The sequence below is a fragment of the Drosophila persimilis genome, unplaced genomic scaffold (assembly GCF_003286085.1).
Source record: "Drosophila persimilis strain 14011-0111.01,24,50 unplaced genomic scaffold, DperRS2 tig00000124-arrow-pilon, whole genome shotgun sequence".
NCBI lineage: Eukaryota > Metazoa > Arthropoda > Insecta > Diptera > Drosophilidae > Drosophila > Drosophila persimilis.
Window position 1 is genome coordinate 7,465,980 of NW_020825294.1, and position 17,520 is coordinate 7,483,499.

A 17,520-nucleotide genomic window follows, 5' to 3' on the forward strand; every position below is an offset into this window, starting at 1 on the left:
GCGAATAAAGTCTGTTTTATCTTGGAGGTTGCGAATGCGCGGATTAATTGAAGTTTATGTTGGAGTTTTTCCTGGCCTTTTGGTGGAGAAATTCTTTTTAAATTTCATCCGCCTGTTGCATACTAATTGAAATGAAATTTCGTAAGTTTCTGTTTTCTTGGAAATTTCATGTATGTCTTTCCACGTGTTTTATTAATTTATTTGTAAGAAAAACTGTACATTTTTCATATCGTCATTAACTTTCACTCATACATTTTTCCAGCCAAATTATTCCATGAATTCTACGTGTTTTTAAATATATTATAAAGTTTTTGTTGTTTTTTTTTACATTTTCCAATCAAATATTCAAATTTCTTGGCTAACTTTTTAGACGTCATTTATTAATTTTGCATGCATCAACATTTTTTTCGAAACATAGAAGACTTACAAAATTGCAGGAGCAAAATTTCTACAAATTTATACTAAATAAAAACCATATTTTCTTGTTATTCTACAGACAATAAATAGTAAACGCTAAGGAGCGCAACAGCCCGGAAGTGAATTGTTATAAGTAAGAAGAAGGTTTCCTTGAGGGTTTTGCTATGGAGAGAGGTGGGGCTGGTGATTTTATTCAAGTTGAGGAACAATTTGTGGTCATAAAGTGTCTGCCTGAGGTTTTATTGCGGTTGTTAATTTGAATTAATTAGCGACAAATCTGTGGGAGAAGGGGATTGTGGAAGTCGAATGAGAACGGATGGGTGTTAGACTTTAGGCTGTGATAAATGGAAAGGTCTTCCAGAATTCTAAGATTTGAATAAATGTTACACGAAGAAGAGATACGATGGAAAGGCGGAAACAACTTCGATTTCTTGCCCTTATTTTGTTTTGGCTTTGTCATATTTTTCCTATATATTCCATCGCTAGTTTGCATTTTCCTCTGGCTTATATTTCAGTTGCCGCTCTGGTACAATTACGCTAAAATTGTTCTGTGCTGGTGGCAATGAATTCATTTAATGTTTCCCTCAGGCACTTAAACAATTTAACCAGCCCGCGTACACACTTAAAACAGAGGCGGTTACATGTTCTCCCTCGTTCCCCTCCAGCCAGCAGCCCACTGCACTTAAACTTTACACAAAACTGAGAAAAGCTAGAAAAAACAAGAAACTAAAGCTTGTTGCCGAAGACCGCTGCTGGAAATACACTTTACTGAGGGTAGAGCTGAATATAGAAAATAGTTTTCAAATTAAAAAATATATCTTCTTCTTTGGAGAAAAAAAAGGCTTTTAAAATAGGCTACGAATTTAAGAGTACAACTTTTCCAAAATTCAAGTGAGATTCAAGAGAAGATTCCAAATCGTATATCTAAACATAGTTTAAATGAGTTGAAATAATTAGGGTAAACAGTAATGGTCTTAAGTTAGTATTCTAAATATTACTTTCATACGTTTATAGATGCAAATTTGGGTGGGACTCTATTAGAAATCTCCTGATGAAAAATTAAAATACATATACATGCTCATATGCCTTTAAGTTTACAAGTTCTCCTTTCTATCCATTATAAAACTTGTGCTCAAAATGACCCACATGTAGTGGTATCAAAACTCTTGGCGGCACCGAGTGCCAGTGAAAATGGAAAAATCCAAACACACAACACACACACAAAAGGCAGAGGAGGAGGCCAAAGAAAGTTTTCGACTTTTGCAAACATTACTTACCCGTTTCGCCGAGTGTTGTATTTTGCTGCATATGCTGCAAAGTGCTCGTACTCCCCACTGGATAACGCCTGGGTCGCTTTCATCGGTTGCATGTGCCTCGTGAACGCGCCGACAATGGCCGCCATCCGATCGAAGGCCGCCATATTGATGTGGCCTTTTTTAAAGCTGCACAAACAAAATAAAGAGGAGGGAGAAGGACCGAATTTATAAGTGGAAAGAAGGTTAGAATGAAAGAGTGGAGAAAAGTGTGTTTTGTTCGATGATTAAAAGTCATGGTCCTTAAATGCGATGCAACATGGTGCAGAGCTCAAATGGCAAAGGGGTTATGGGTGGAGGTGGCTTTTAAAGGGAAAGAGGATTGAGAGAGGCTTTTGGGGTACGGGTAGCTGTGCAACTAATCCAGCGACGGCCCCGTTTAATTATCGTATTGAAAAGTCACTGTGAAACTCATTGCGGCATTGAAAATTGCTGAATGATGGGAAAAACTTTATTTCTGTTTTTGTGCGAGGTGTTCGTAAAGCTCAAGGGTATATGGTGTTCGTTTAGATGTTGGTCCCATAAAGTCTATGTCTCTGATATCACGGATATCTTTGAGCGAAGACTTATTTTTTGGCTTTGGGGCCAACACTTTGGACAGGACCTTGATGAAGGCACAAAATCTTTAGGTTCATATCACTCACTTAATATTGTTTCCAGGTTAATCTTGTGCACGAGCTTGTTAAATTTGGAAAGGAAAAGAAGCTCGATCATGGAGAGAATGTCGATTAAATACAGGTTCATATCAAAGCCAACATATCATGGTTCAATGGCGGGCCCAAACGTTCTTCTGCCAGTGGTATCCTTGAGCAACGATTGCTCCGTCCGCATGTAGGATGTATCCCATCTTCATAACGTAATTTAATTAAAATGTTGGTATATCTTAGTCGAAATGCATTTCCAAGCTTTCTTCTTTCTGCGCACAGATTATAATTCAGTATAAATTGCCCATACTACTCTATGGCTGTATAATTACGTCATATGCACATACATAAATACATATATACTATTACTGGTTTGAATGTTTGTGAGAGCTGACTGGTGTGCATGTGTGCCTAATGAGGTCAATTGTGACCACTGTGCCCTGGTTGCCGATGCATACTTTATTGTTTGTTTCTGCTCGGCATCGTTTGGCCCAAAGGACTAATTCATATGGCGGGACTACGGGGGGAATACGAGTATGCGTTGTTTTAGTGGGCATTTACGTGGTTAAGGGCGTCCAGGACAGGAAAACTGCATTTTAATTTAGTTTTCAATAAAATTTCTCTTTTACAGAAAAGTAGCTAAATCGAGAAAAAATATAATAAAAATAAAACCAATAGAATATTTAATTGGAAACTTCAACTTTTACATTATTTTCTCCCAATAATTTCCGATCGAAAGCTTAAAATAAAATATTTACCAAACAAAAAACAAATAGTCGAAGCATTATAATTTTAAGCAAATTAAAAACAGCATTTAGCTGGGATAAAACTTTTTTTTTTTTTTGCATCACACACTTTAAAGTCATTTGACTACAAAAAAAATGTATATGTGTGCAAATTAATGCCAGAGATTCCACTCTTCAACGCGTCCATTAAATTATATAAAAATAAATAATGGTTAAAAGCAAAAACCTATTTATAGTCCCTTTTTTACGAGTTGAGCTGCCATGGAAATGATTTTTATTCTCTTCGTTTGGCTCGTAATCATTTATTTAGCCCCTCTGTAGTTAATTAAATTTAAAACAAACATAATAAAATATAAATATAAATGAGTGCATGAATATATATTTTCAAACGAAACCCGAATGCGAAATCCAATTGCTTATAGAGCAATATATTAACCATAGAAACTTTGCCGAAGATATTAATTTGGTACTGGATTTGAAGCGGCTTCTGTGTTTTATAACTACTGTTAAACTCTGACACCGTTGGTGACATTTTAATCACTCTTTTTATATAAAAGCCAATCGATTAAATGGGATTAGCTATATTAGATTTTTGCATTGGTGTTATATTTTTTAAGCTTATACGATTACGTTCCCTTGTTTATTTCTCTTCGGTAGAAAAGGCATCGTATAGCATCAGGATGAGTAATGATGTAATATCAATCAAATTGGGAGGGTTCCAGGCAAATTCAACTTACCGCTGCAAACAGTTCTCCCTTTCGCCCAATGCCAATTTAACCATATCCGCAAACACAGGAATAACAACCCAATCATTGGGTTTGCCCAGTGCCGCTCCCGTTAATGGTGTGGCATGGAATGATGTTGGTGGCTGCTCCGCATTGCTGTTGCCAGCCACAGGCACTGTCGCTGTTTCCGGTGCCGACTTTGCATTCATACCGGAAGTGCCTGCTATGTCAACTGCTCGCCCACTCGTACTCGCACTTGTCGACGGTCTCTCATCTAAGTCCATTGATGTGGTAGGTTCTCCTCCAGATCAGATGACTTGTACTTGGCCTGCTTATCAGTCTTGAGACTTTGTGGTTGACCCTGTTCATTTAAGACGATTGCCTGTTTCTGCCACAAATGACCATGTCCCTCGGAATGTCGCTGCCTGCAATCCAATTGTTGGCACGTCACTTGCAATTTGCCCCACTGTAATCAAATCGAAATCCATAAAGGAACAAGCTGTAATCTTGATAGGTAATAGCTGTAATCTCCCCTGACTTTCCCACCATTTTATTTGCTTTGTATTTGTTTGTTTACTCCGTCTTTTCTGGTGTACGTTGGTGTGTGTTGTACAAGTTAATGGTTGTTCTTTTTGTGTGAGAAAAGATTTTGATCGAATTTTATGTGCGACATTTGGTCTCTCGCTGATAACATATCAATTAGGATTTCTAAAGCCATCATGGGCCTTATGCAAGGGAACCTTTCCGTGAACCAAAGGCATCCCTTTGGAGTTAAGAAGCAAATTTGTTTTATTTTCTGCAGCATACTTACAAATTTCCCTTGTGGGCAACCACCTTTGTTTGTGGCGGCAGTCAGCAACACTCATAAACATTTCAGCAGCCACTATAGAAATGTATATTTAGATATACATACATCTCTCTCTGGAACACAATGTGCACGGCACAAACTATCCACAGCTATCATTTTGCATAGTTCTGTAAATTTATGCAATTCCCTTGAATTTTTTTCCGCTGCGCATTGTCCGGGGCAGTGCACAGGGCGTTGTACAATTTATGACCAACGAAATGCAACAACAATGAGGACTATAAATAAAAGTCGGGAAAGTTTTTCGAAAACCTGAAGAACATTTAAAGTATTCAAGGTAGGTGTGATAAAAATTTTTAAAGCTAATGATGGAATTCGGTTTGGAAAGACACTTCGCCCTGCTGCCATCTTCCAGCTAATCCAATATAATCGCCACAAAAGTTACTAAGCGTAAAACAGTCCGTGCCAAATCCAATAATACCAGTGCCGTAACAAATATGAAACTGAAAGCCAAAAGCTTCGAAACATCAAAAAGAGCCATTAAGTATTTTTTAACTTCATTTTTTTTCGTCCACATTTTTAAATGGTAAAATGAAGGCAGTGCCTGGCGCGAAAATGTGCCGGCAACAAAGGTAAAAAGTGCGAGAAAAAAGTGTAGGGAAAAAGCGTGGAATCCATTTAATAATTAAAAAGTTTTTTAATGAAAACTAGCTTCATTTGCCGCTGAATGCACGGCAACACGCTGCGTTCTTTTGAAGGAGGGCTGGAAAGATGGCAGCCAGGCAAAAGGTGCGGGCGATGTGCCAAATAAGTGAGTAAATATACTACATAAAACTGATGAAATTGGGCCAACTGCAGCGAAACTGTGGTTGTTTGGGCGTGGTCATCCCCCTTTTCGTCCACCACTCTTCCTTTTTTCGAGAGGTAAACCTTTGTTTAAACAAAAGTAGGGAGAAGGCCATAGAACTTTCGTTTTTATGCCAACATGGAACAGAAAATGTTGCAGAGATAGAGGCCACACTGAATGGCTAATTCAAACTTTTTTAAATTTAATAAAGAACTCCCAAGTGAACCTAACTTTAAGAGCCTTAAACAAAGCCTCAACTTTAATTTCATTCCGAAAAAATACCATTTAGGCAGAGTATATCCATTAAATTTTTCAATATTTGATTAGAAACCGAAGTACCAAAACGCGAAAATGGCACTAAAATGCATTAGGCATCATAAATATCTGCTGACACGAAAAAATATCCTAGGCATCGGGTCCAGCGTCGAGGCAAAAAGATTTCCCACAAACTCACATACACACAGACACACATACATGTGAGAAGACTAAGAGAAAATGATGGCGCAAAAAGGAAAAGCAAAGTTTCTTAAGGCAAAGGACTCTTTTGGCCTGCATTGGATGAGGTGGGTGTGGCAGAATCTTTATGGTTATGTCCTTGCTAAGGAAAGCATGATTTGGGGTGGATGTTTGTAGTCCATAGAAGGAGTATTCCATGATTCTGCTATCAGAAGTACAGTAGGTCAACAGATTCATCCGAAAGGAATGCAAGGGTATTTACATGTTCCACCAGTACAAGCAAACCTTTGATTCTTTATGCATCTAAAATGGCGTCAAGCACTGCTGTCTAACTTTTTACAAAATGCAATGACACTGCATATAGGGACACAGACCCACGCACAAAAGTAGATGCACATGGCATAAGATGCAGTATCGTTATTTCTGGCTTTTGCCATGTCTTCTTTGAGAAAATTATAATACCACGAATATGTACAATGTACATAGATTCCATTACGATAACTTCAGCTGAGTTTCGGTCTTATAATTTTGAGTTGATGGAATGCTAACTTTAAATCATTTATTGAAATGCATTCTTGCCGCTCTATGGAAATGTAATTTGAATTAATGTTTTGCTCATCTGATTTTCCATTTGCCTTGGGGACGAATATTACCCAGAAATCTCAGTGCTGTGCTTCAACTCCAATTAAAGTTTCACAACGCCATTTTCTAGCGAAATTATGAACGAACCGATTTGCCACGTTATTTGCCTATAAAATTGTAGTCTATTTTAATTTCTAGCATTTATTCCCCAAAATAATGTTGGCGCACGTTCCTCTGATTGTTGTTCCTCGACGTCGTTGGGTTTTGTCTCGGTTTGGAACTCAGCGAACTAAATTCTTGCTTTCGCCTTGGTGTGGATTTAATTGGACCTCTGCGCTTGGAAAGTTAAAACTCACCGTGATTTTCAGTCTCGCTATCGCGGGTGATTCCAGAATGGCTGTGGCGGTACTCCACTACGCCACGCCACTCCACCGCTCAACAGTGGAACTTCGGTCCTCGATGGCTCCACACTGGCATGGTGACAGTCCAGGCACAGCGAAGGGATTCGAAATGAACGATTTATTTGATTACGGAAGTTAGTTAGACGTTGCCAATGGTTGGGATGGGATGGTTAGAAGGAGAGATGGATGCATGGACCCACGTGACTTGGCTGAAATTTTAACGAGGCGCCAGCACGGCCAACTGGCAAACCGTCAATGAAATAGTTACGAACGGTATAAATTATAAGCCATCTTGCTGGCTGCCCGTCCGACTGCCTGCCTGGCTCGCTTCCCGCCTCCTGATTTCCCATGCAAAGTCATATGAGGACGCGGACCTGGACACGTAGTGCTCTGCATATTTAGCATGCATGGGAACTTTCATTCAATCCACAGGGTCTAAGGACTCATGCGCTACGTTTAACTTGAGCAACGTGCCCGGTCTGACCCGCCGGTTCGGGCCAGCAATGGACTGGAGCGGATTGGTGAGAGTCCTATACCTAAGTCGGACCAGGAAGATACTATAGCAGATTTTCATAAAGATCTGGATTGCATATATTTTTTTGCGGCCAAAAGTCCTACACTCTGAAGGTTGCATACATTGTCAGTGGGAGGTTACAAGTACAGTAAACAAAATTCAACAACAAAAATCGAGTGAAGCGGAGTGGAGTGGGTGGAGTGGGCGAGGTCCTACGAGTGGGAACATTGTTAATTAAGCTGCTTGTCGTCGTTTTAATTGCATGTCCTTGTAAGTGAGTATAAATATGAGTGTTGGGGTGTTTGACGAAGTGTTTATGAGTGTTCTCCACATAATTTATACAAAAGTGTAGATTGTTCATATGGTAAATGTGGACTTATGAAAATGGAAAATTAACAACTCATTTAAGTTCAAGAATTTTGTATGGCACAAACTGTGCCATAAACACGCAGAGAAAAAGAATACCAATCTCTCAATTTAGCTCGCACATGCTATGAGGAAAACAAAAAGCATGGAGAGAACGAGAGTTCCACGACCTTTACTTCGTTTATCTGCTTACCACCTAAAGAATCTTTTCCGCTACTGTTTTTCATTCCGCTTCATGTGTCTCTCTCTCTCCCTCATCTCACACCAACACGAGCCGTTACATCTTTCGTCGGAGAAAGAGATAGAATTTAGTTGCTCTAACTCTTATAATCTTATAATTTTTTCAAAAAAGGCAGACAGATCGACTCCGCTATTGTTGCTGATGCCCCAAATAAGTGCCATCAATGGTTTGCATAATCCCGATATACGAACTCCTCAACATTTTGTTAGGACCGAAACCGCACTCTTAAAGGGAAATCTCAGAGATACACTCAACCCGAGATGCATGATGGTCGTCAGCTGGGACCCGAAGGGAACTGGGAGCTGAATGGCCCTGGAGCTGTCTCTGGAGCTTAAGCAGAGGATTTGATAGTATAAAAAACAATATTAAATTTTCTTTTTCTTTTATTAAATTATAATTATCTCTGGTAACAAATGTGGACGTCATCCGAGTCGACAACGAGTCGAGCGGTCTAAGAGCATGTTTATGTTGATGTGGATGTATGGCGTCTATACTATATGTGTGTGTGTGTGGAAAGAGTGCCTCGTGGTGATCGTGGTGCTCGTGCTCCTCGTTTTTCTCCTGCTGGTTGCGGATCCATCACATCCGGTGATCAGGTGCTCGCCCTGAGGCTGGAAGCCAAATTCCTGCAAACAAATAAAAGAAAAATAAAACTCTACACAGCATAATAAAAATGAGAGGGAATAATACGTGTAGTTGAGTGAATCAACAATAAGTATGATACCCTGAAATTAGTACTGAATATTAAACTATAGTTAGGCCTTCATTTACTCAGCAACGGTCGATGTTTTGTACGGCCCTTCTCCTCCTCCGACCATTCCTACGACCTTCGTATCGGCCATGGTTATTAGCTATGACTACTTTATATAGCCCAAGTACGTTCCCTTTTATAGCTACTACATCATTGACCTTAAACTTATTTTCTTCCTTTTTTTGGAGCCAAAAACTCTCTTGTTCTCAGCTTGTATATTCTGAATATTCTCTCTTGCCTCTCAAGTTAATTCTTTCATCATCTGAAATAACACATTTCTGAAGGAATTCCTTGAGCTACATAGCACCTGAAATACGCAGTGAGCAGTTTAAATGGCTTACAACAGCATCCTGGACTTTCATAACTAATTTAAGACAACATTGCGACAACTATCTTATGCATACTTTCGACTAGTCCATTTCCCCTAGGTACGCCTTAAACAGATGCGATGTGAAAGCAGCTCCGCCATCGGAAAAGTCGCTCATAACAACTGACAACTTCTTCAACTCTTGTGCTTTGAAAAGGCATCTACAATCACGAAAATGTGAGTATAACGTTTTTGGTCAACCCCATCGGGTTACCATGATCAACATAGATTGTAACCAGCGGATCATCGCGTTTATCGATTGGTGTAAGAAAACCATTTATAAGGGTGCACTCTACAACTTTGTCCCTGAGCTTGGGAATATAGTATGACTTCTCAGTTAAGTCCCAAGAAAAGTGACCTGCCACAAATTATCACCGTAATTTCGCAGAAGCTTGCTCCAAATCCGAATTTTGAAGCATCAGCATGAATCTCCGTTTCAAGCGAAGATCATACATTTTTAGAACTGGTCCACAAATCTTCTTTTATATGCTGAAATATCTATTTAGGGAAAACTCGTGATTGCCCTGTCGTTTATTTGTGAAAATATTTAATTGAATTATGATTTGAAACCCTTGAAATGTGTGTTCTTGCCTGGATGTTTTCCGGTAAATAAATTGTTTCAAAAACTAAAAATAAATATTTAAAAACAAACAAAATCGATTTGATGAACATCCACAATGGCTTTCGAGTTGCTCTTGGGGTGCAGGAGCTTTCCGGAAAACCATTGAATGTCATGAATGAAAAATGATTGGGAATTCGGAATCCACTGTAGTAAACACTCACCTCGATTTGCTGAAACCATATTTTCAAGTCTTATGCACTCAACTTCTCCGCGCTGTGTCGCCGCCTGTAGCGTATTCCCAGGCCCCCGGGGCCAGCGGCAAGGAAAGCTGTCTCCGCTGTCAGATTGCCGGCATCCAGAGAGAAAATGCCACCATTTGCCGCCTCGAGAGATGCAACCGGCTCGTTCTCCAGGCAGCAGTCGTCGCGGTCGGAGTTTCTGCTGCTGCTGGAGTGGCGGCAGCATCGAGGCCGATGATGGCGACATTTGTCGTTGTGTGGGTTGGCTGCTTCGGGGGTGGTGTGTCCTTTGGACGGCCTCCTGTTCCTGCTTAATGCACGTTGGTGACAGTGGGGCTGATTTTCCTCCAATCAAAGGTCAATTTCGTGTAGGATTAGACGTTCGACTGGCGCGCACTGACCCTCGTATGGCACTCGTATTCCATTTTAATCCTTTTGGATAGGCCTAGCTATACCAGCCTGATTAGTTCTTGGGCTTTCCTCTCTTCCTGCAACAAAAAAAGGAAATCAAAAAATGGATTCGCAACCGCAACACATTACTCATACGCCGTGTGGCTCTCGCACAACTGCTAAAATCAATGGTGTCTTCCTACAACTGCGTCCAATGTCAGTGTATCTAAGTTTGTGGGGATGTGGTGGTTATGGCTACGGCAATTATCCCTTTGGGTCCACTTGCTACTCATCAGCCCATAGTCATGTGCGCATCATCAATAAGGGCGTAACCGAAAAGCCATGATGGGCAGGAAGGGGACGGTTGCCTATTGCTTGGGTCGATGGCAATCATTAAATCACTACAGTTGCGTTAAGACCAAACCAGCAACCGAAATCAGAATTGATTTATAGACGCGTTAAGACCGGAAAACCCAAAAAACAATCATCAATGATGTATAGATTGGTTCAGGGTCATCCTTGAATAATCATTTTTGGCCTGGATTTCTTCTTGCCCAGAGTAAAAAGGGCGACTATTTATATTTTGCTTTTGTGGCTATTAAAGATGAACTCTGAACTTAATCCAGAGAAAGTGTACAAATATGTAATCTTTCTGGTCTCTTTGTTTATGCACATTGATTTATGTTGGTTTTCCGTTTTGGGGTCGGAAACACTCAATTATTTTGATATTTATTAAAACAAATTAGATAACTATTGAAAGACTTTAGAGCGTTATGGCTTTTTTTTTAAATCTTAAAATCAAAATTGAGCCCGCGGGCTACTACCAATTAACAATTAACAATTGTATTCTTCCCAAACCCAAACCTTCCCTTTAAACCTTATACCAGACAGAAACGAATTCAAAGTCGACATTGAAAATACGGATATCAACAGGCTGTGCATTAAATAATAAATATATGCAGACACATAAATCGAATAAGGCAGGGTCTGAAGTACGGACGTGGGTTCTGCTTAAAAGGAAGTTCCGGAGTGGCAGCAATTAATGGCAATGCCAGAAGCAGAAATCGTTCGAAAATCAATGTTATTTACATAAGTCATGCATAATAAATCATTTCTGTGTGCAATCTCCATTTTAATGTGGCCAAATCCAGTGACAACAGAGAAGAGATTACAGGCTTAGCGGTTTAGCAAATACGAGAGTATCCTCTCGGCTGTCCGTCTATATGATTTAACGTAGTCGATTGGCAAGTAGTTAAGTGAAGTTATGAATGAGCTGTGAATAGAAATCTCCGGTGGTTGGACCAATAATACTTTAAACAAATTTTTAGGGGAAAACTATAGCTAGCTGAACAAACATATTGGACAAGCCACATTTACATTCGAAATTTCACATATGGTAATGTGTATGTTACAAGGAACCCCCAAAACAACATAATCCAGTCAACAACAGTTGTAAAATTACAATTATGGAAAAAAATAAATGCCCTAACAAGAGTTGGTACAAAAATATGGCTCATGGTGCTTTCATTTGCATTACATTTGAATTTTTATGGGATCTTTGCAGCTAAATAATAAAATCTGACCACCATTTTATATTGCTACTATAGGAAAGACATTCTTAAATTTGTCTATAAACAGATCTGTGGATTGAAGCAACAGAAGTTATAGGATATAAAATCTTTTCCCATTTTTTTTATATACGTGTGGTACATCTGTATGGCTTCTGGTTTATCTATGTGTGCCGTGCTATGTGTTTGTTTGTGTGAGACCGGTTCTTGGCTTATCTGCATGCATACATACAAATACACATTTTGTGTTGCCTACATTTTGGGGCAGCCGTACATTACGAGTACCATGCTCATGTGAGCGCAACAAAGGCGGAACACACCCAAAACTCATGGTATATAGACTCGTATTCGGCAACAACTTGTACACAGTTAACTACAAGTTATGCCTGCCACGCCCACTTCTTTCCCGACAGCCCCACATTGTTGGGTATCCAAGGCTATAGACAAAGAAGAAAAAGAAATACATCTTTCTTCCTTATTCTTTTTTTTGGCAGAGAGCTTATTATAATTCCAATCATGTCGACAGACTGCAGGATCAAATCCATACGGAAGGCTGGCCAATGAAATATTTTCAATTTTAATATTGACAACGCAAGTTTTTCTTTTTTATGAGTACATATATATTGAGTGCCTCAGGAGAAGGGTGGGACATAGTAGATGCAGAGGCAGGAAAAGTGCCTTAGTAGAAGTGAAAGATATGGTAGACAGAGAGGCAGGGAAACATCCATCAGGCTGACACATTTTATTCCGTTTGAATGCCCTTTTTATGCTCAAGAGCAAAAAATAAATGGAATATTTTTACATCACAAAAAAAATTCAATCGACTATATTGAAAACTGTAAAGATATTCGAAAAAGGTCGAGGCTGTGTCTGAGATTTGAATGCCAAAGTACGCATATTGTAAACAAATATTAAATGGAGTACAATTTAAAGGAAAATGGAATGTTCAACCAACAGCAGGGCTACTTGTTCTTATTTTCCTGAATTTGTCCTTCGTTAACTCTGTGGTATGACCGTAGCTGATTGTTGCAATTATTGGTCCTTTCATAGTTATCCTTCCTTGACCGGGCATATCGTCCCCTCCCCCATTCTCAAGCTCCAATATTCATAATATAATTTGAGTAGAATCTGCTGATGGCAGCCTGCTGTTTTTGTTAGTCCACCATAAAAGGATTCATTTGAAATGTGATTGTGTGAGTGGAATTTTAACCACAGTGCACTGTTAATAATTATTTTTAATAATCCAAAATATTTTCTGCTTGATTGTGAAACTCTCGAGTGCTTTCATATTTTAAGACCAATCTGAACTTTGGCTACATTCCAAACAAGTCCCGTTGACAGTGGGTTGGGTACAGGCAGCAGCTGCAGCAAGTGTCCTCAAATATATTAGCATAAAGCTGATAAAAAATAAACTGATGTCGTTGTCGCTGTCACTGTTGTCAACAAGCAGCAGCAACACTGGCAACGAAGGAACCTGTGGTAGGGGCAGAAGTGGAAAAAAAGTAGCCAACAAACAAACAAAGTGGCTACAAATTTCCGTTGTTCTTGGCCAAGCGTTTTTCCCCAAAAAAGTGGACCTCAAATCGAGTTGGAAGAATTTCTTGGTACATGGTATTGGATTGGTTAAAGCTTAAATAATATTTTCTTTGTCAGAAAAATGTATAGCTCTTTTTTGCAATATACCTTTGATATGTATGTTGGTTTTCTCTGCGCTATAAATCATATAAATATATATGAATATTTTCTGATTAATTTTAGATTCCAAAACTCAAGTCAGTGTAAATCCAATAAATCTCCTTCCTGCTCTTTTATTCAACATATTTCCACACATTCTGTGATTAAAGTTCTCTTTAGTTAATCAGATACTTTATGCTCTATTATCAAAAAAAATGTATTCTAATTTATAATTTCGATTCCTCCACTTCACTTCGAATAGATTTGATTGTTTTTCCCGTTTTCCATTAGCATTTAATTTTATCGGCTTGCAGTTTGTTTGCTTTCACTTTGCTCGCTTTTGTGTTTTCTGCAGCTGTTTTCCCTCATTTTCCCCCATCGGATTTAAAAAAAATTTTATTTTTGCTTTTAATTCTACTCTGCAGTTATTTATTGGCGGGGTTTTTCCACTATCAAAAGATATTTACAACAAAATCATTGATTTTTCATATTTATCACTTTATTGCATTTGTCGGGAGGTCGTAAGTTTTATCCAGTAAATGCTGTGTCGGGTATTTATATATTTACTTATAAAAATTGATTTTTTGGGCATTATTTGATGATGAGGGTTGTTAAGAGATGTGCAAAGGGAAACTGATGAGAAAAGTAAAGATCGGTTCGTTTTTGTGTCGAGAGATGGTTCATCGGAATTATTTAATTATTTTTTTATATAACGAACTTTTTCATTGGATTTTCTGTTGTAGGATTTACCGATGTAAAGGAAATGTTTTTACTAGTAGTGTTATATTCCAGTTATCATATACTTTATTTTATAAACAAAACCACTCTTCATTGGCGTGTCTACACATGAGGGAAAAATGTTTGAAGGTATAGGATAGCAAGAGACTAAATGTTTTTTGACCTGTTGATTGTGTATCCGATATGACAGACATTTATAGTTAGAATTTTTTGACGGGGCACCGTTTGACAAAGCCACTACAGAGAGGTGAGGCGAGTGCCGTACTTTGTGTCAAAGATGGGGAAAGAGTTAAGGGAAATGCTAAGGAAATGATTTTTCATTCAAATGTTTGATCTTCAAGCCATGGACTCCAGTAAACTTTTACCAAGTAAACTGCTTGGGACACTAAAAATGTATACAAAAGAAATGAAATAATGCAGAATATCAGCCTTTCTTCTAGCGAAACAATTTATTCCATCATTTCAACACTTTGCACTGTCAAAGTGCTCAAATTAAATACAACTTTTGTGTAATTTTCCTCACTTTCAGTAGATTTTCCTCCTGCTGCGTTGGACAATCAGCATTTACATTAGATTTAATTAGCATTTTTTACGCTTTTGTCTGCGAACTGAGCTGGGGGAAAGTGCGCTAATAAAAGTCCCTTTCAAATTACATTGAAATTGTCTCTGGGCTTGTTAACTTGCCGCCATTTGTAAGGTTTTAATGAAGGCAAAGTTAAAAAAGCACTTTTCACTCGATTTTTCTCCGGCCACCAAGCTCTGGACTCTCGCAGGAGGACACCGACCTATCTATGGCACATTTTCCAGCATGGCTGTCAACTTTTCTGCCTGGCTGACGATTTGTACCAGAAACAGCTTAAAAGTACAACAGAATTGCAGAAAAACGCAAAAGTTGTGGTGAAGTGACTCGACAAAGAGATACTTAATGTTCAGATCCTATTGGGGAACCTGGGAACATGACTTCCTTATTCTGCCTTGTAATGATTATCCGCCATCACATAAAAGCATACCTATTCTTTCTGCCTGTTACATAGACATTCAGAACTACAGTATACCTTTTCAGACCACAAATATAGGGTAAAAAAGTGGAAAAATGAAATAAAAAAGCGCCAAGAAAACTGTCAACGCCATGGCTCTGCGTGTGCCATAAAAGTGGCGCAAAAGAGAAACCAAAATTAAATTACTTTGACTTTCGATTCTGGACCATAAAAAAATGCATTTGGGTCAGCTCTAAATTGTGTGAGCGAGATGTCCGCTTCCTCCAGTATCCCACCCACCCATGAAAGTGAGTCCTCTCGAAATTAATACAATGCCAGCGACAACAAAATTTATTTAATGACTTTTAAATTGTTGTTGTATCAGATAATTTATTAGAATCACCGCATCGAACAGGCCCACGACCAGGCAACCGCAATGAAACCCAAGCCCAAGCCATGCAAATTTCTTATCCGTCACTTTTTATGGCAGCCGTAAAAAAAGTCTAGAAAATCGGCTCAAAGTCTGAAAGTATTTTGGCATCATCATCAATCTCTTTGGCCAGAATGTTGGCAACTGCATTGCCAAGACAATTGACAAATTGATGGTGGGGTTTTTCCGCTCTGGCGGATGTCTTTATGCAAATACATATGGGATCGGTGCAGATGGCTTTCGTGTATGGAAAATAGCTTGTGCTGAGGCACATTTTTTTTATGTTTGCATATCAGCGGCTATTGAGGGTAATCCATGAATAGATTGAGAATTGGGGGTAGAAGGATTATATATAGATATATATATATATTTTTTGATTGTATGAGTTTCAGGGATTTTTTATAAGGTGAAAATGGGTAATTTTATGTTTAGTATTAGTATCTTTTTATATTTTCTTATCTGAAATTTAAACCTCTTGTGATAATACAGATGATTTCCTTCCTCGGAATCTCGCTTGAGAAACATGCCTTTAGGAATTCATTGAAACACTAATTATTCTGCCGCAAATTACATTATCATAAGTCTATTGTCAATCACTCATTGTCTTTAAACAATAGTCTGAGTGACCAAACAATCGAATTATGATTAAGTAAACCATTTAGGCCCTGCAGACACTCCTCCAGTTAGTACTCGAACGTAACTGTATTTCATCAATTATTAATATTCCGTGGCACATTTGTACATGTTATCCAACAACATTTTACTGGAGACACTCGGGCAAATAAACCAATTGAATTCAACTTAATTGATTTCATTAATTGAAAATGCTTTATTGTTTAACAGCCACAAGTAAATGAGACCCAATGTTCGTGTGGCAAATAGACTTCATTGACTCTACCTTATTGGTCGTTATATCCCTTCCAAAAATACTTACAAGATAATCGTTTCATACGCACTGGCGAGTCAGTCAGGTGGCACATGCGATACTAACATTTTCAGTAATTTAAATTTGAATTCATATTTATTATTTTGTTTGTGAAGAATTTGCCGAACTCCGCTACGGCTACTACTTCTGCAATACAAATAGCACTCAAAGGAAATATTCTTGGACAGAACTTTGGGTGTCGTATGCTTGCACATATCCATTGTTTTGCGGGTCATTAGCATTTAAAACTCATTTTCCATTAATATAATGGAGGGAACTCATTGAGATCCAAACAAATCCGATTTTGTGATCATTTCTCTTTCACATTTTGTCACACATAACATATAATTCTCACTTATGGATGCTGTTAAATCATTATTATTTTAGTGTATTTTACGTAAATTTGTTTAATCTACTGAATTAATATTTAATTTCCTATAAAAAGGTTTGCCCATGTATGTTTATTACTACAGCAATTGACGTTTGAAATATTTCACGTAACAAAACCGTTCTGATATATCCGGTCCCTAAGCCGCACTCTTGCAGAATCAACGACAAACTGAAGTACGGACCCTCTTTGGCGGACATGGCAAAAACTGTTTGAATGCTCCAAAGCCGAACAGAGCTCTACAAATGTTATAACAGAGGGAATTTAATTGTGTGTCCTGTTAAAACGAGTTGCCATCGAACATGCTCGAGGCTCCAACAGAAGTTGGCGTTCGGTGGTTCGCTTGTGTGGAACTAACACAACTTCCACATTCCGTTTGTTGATGTATGTATTAAAAAAGGTAATCATAGACAATTCAATTATAGATAATGTGGGCTCCTATTCTATTTCTTAC

The 17,520-nt window shown here is 38.5% G+C and overlaps 1 long non-coding RNA gene and 1 pseudogene across 1 annotated transcript; both read right to left on the reverse strand.

The window, feature by feature from the left end:
* Positions 1-1,686: 1,686 nt before the first annotated feature.
* On the reverse strand, positions 1,687-4,054 carry LOC6596325 (annotated as a pseudogene).
* A 4,368-nt stretch (positions 4,055-8,422) lies between these two features.
* On the reverse strand, positions 8,423-16,885 carry LOC113565385. The gene is made up of 3 exons (XR_003408573.1): positions 16,688-16,885; positions 9,959-10,464; positions 8,423-8,683 (listed from the first exon to the last, which is right to left on the reverse strand). It is a non-coding gene; the product is annotated as an uncharacterized LOC113565385 (long non-coding RNA).
* Between the last annotated feature and the right edge of the window lie 635 nt (positions 16,886-17,520).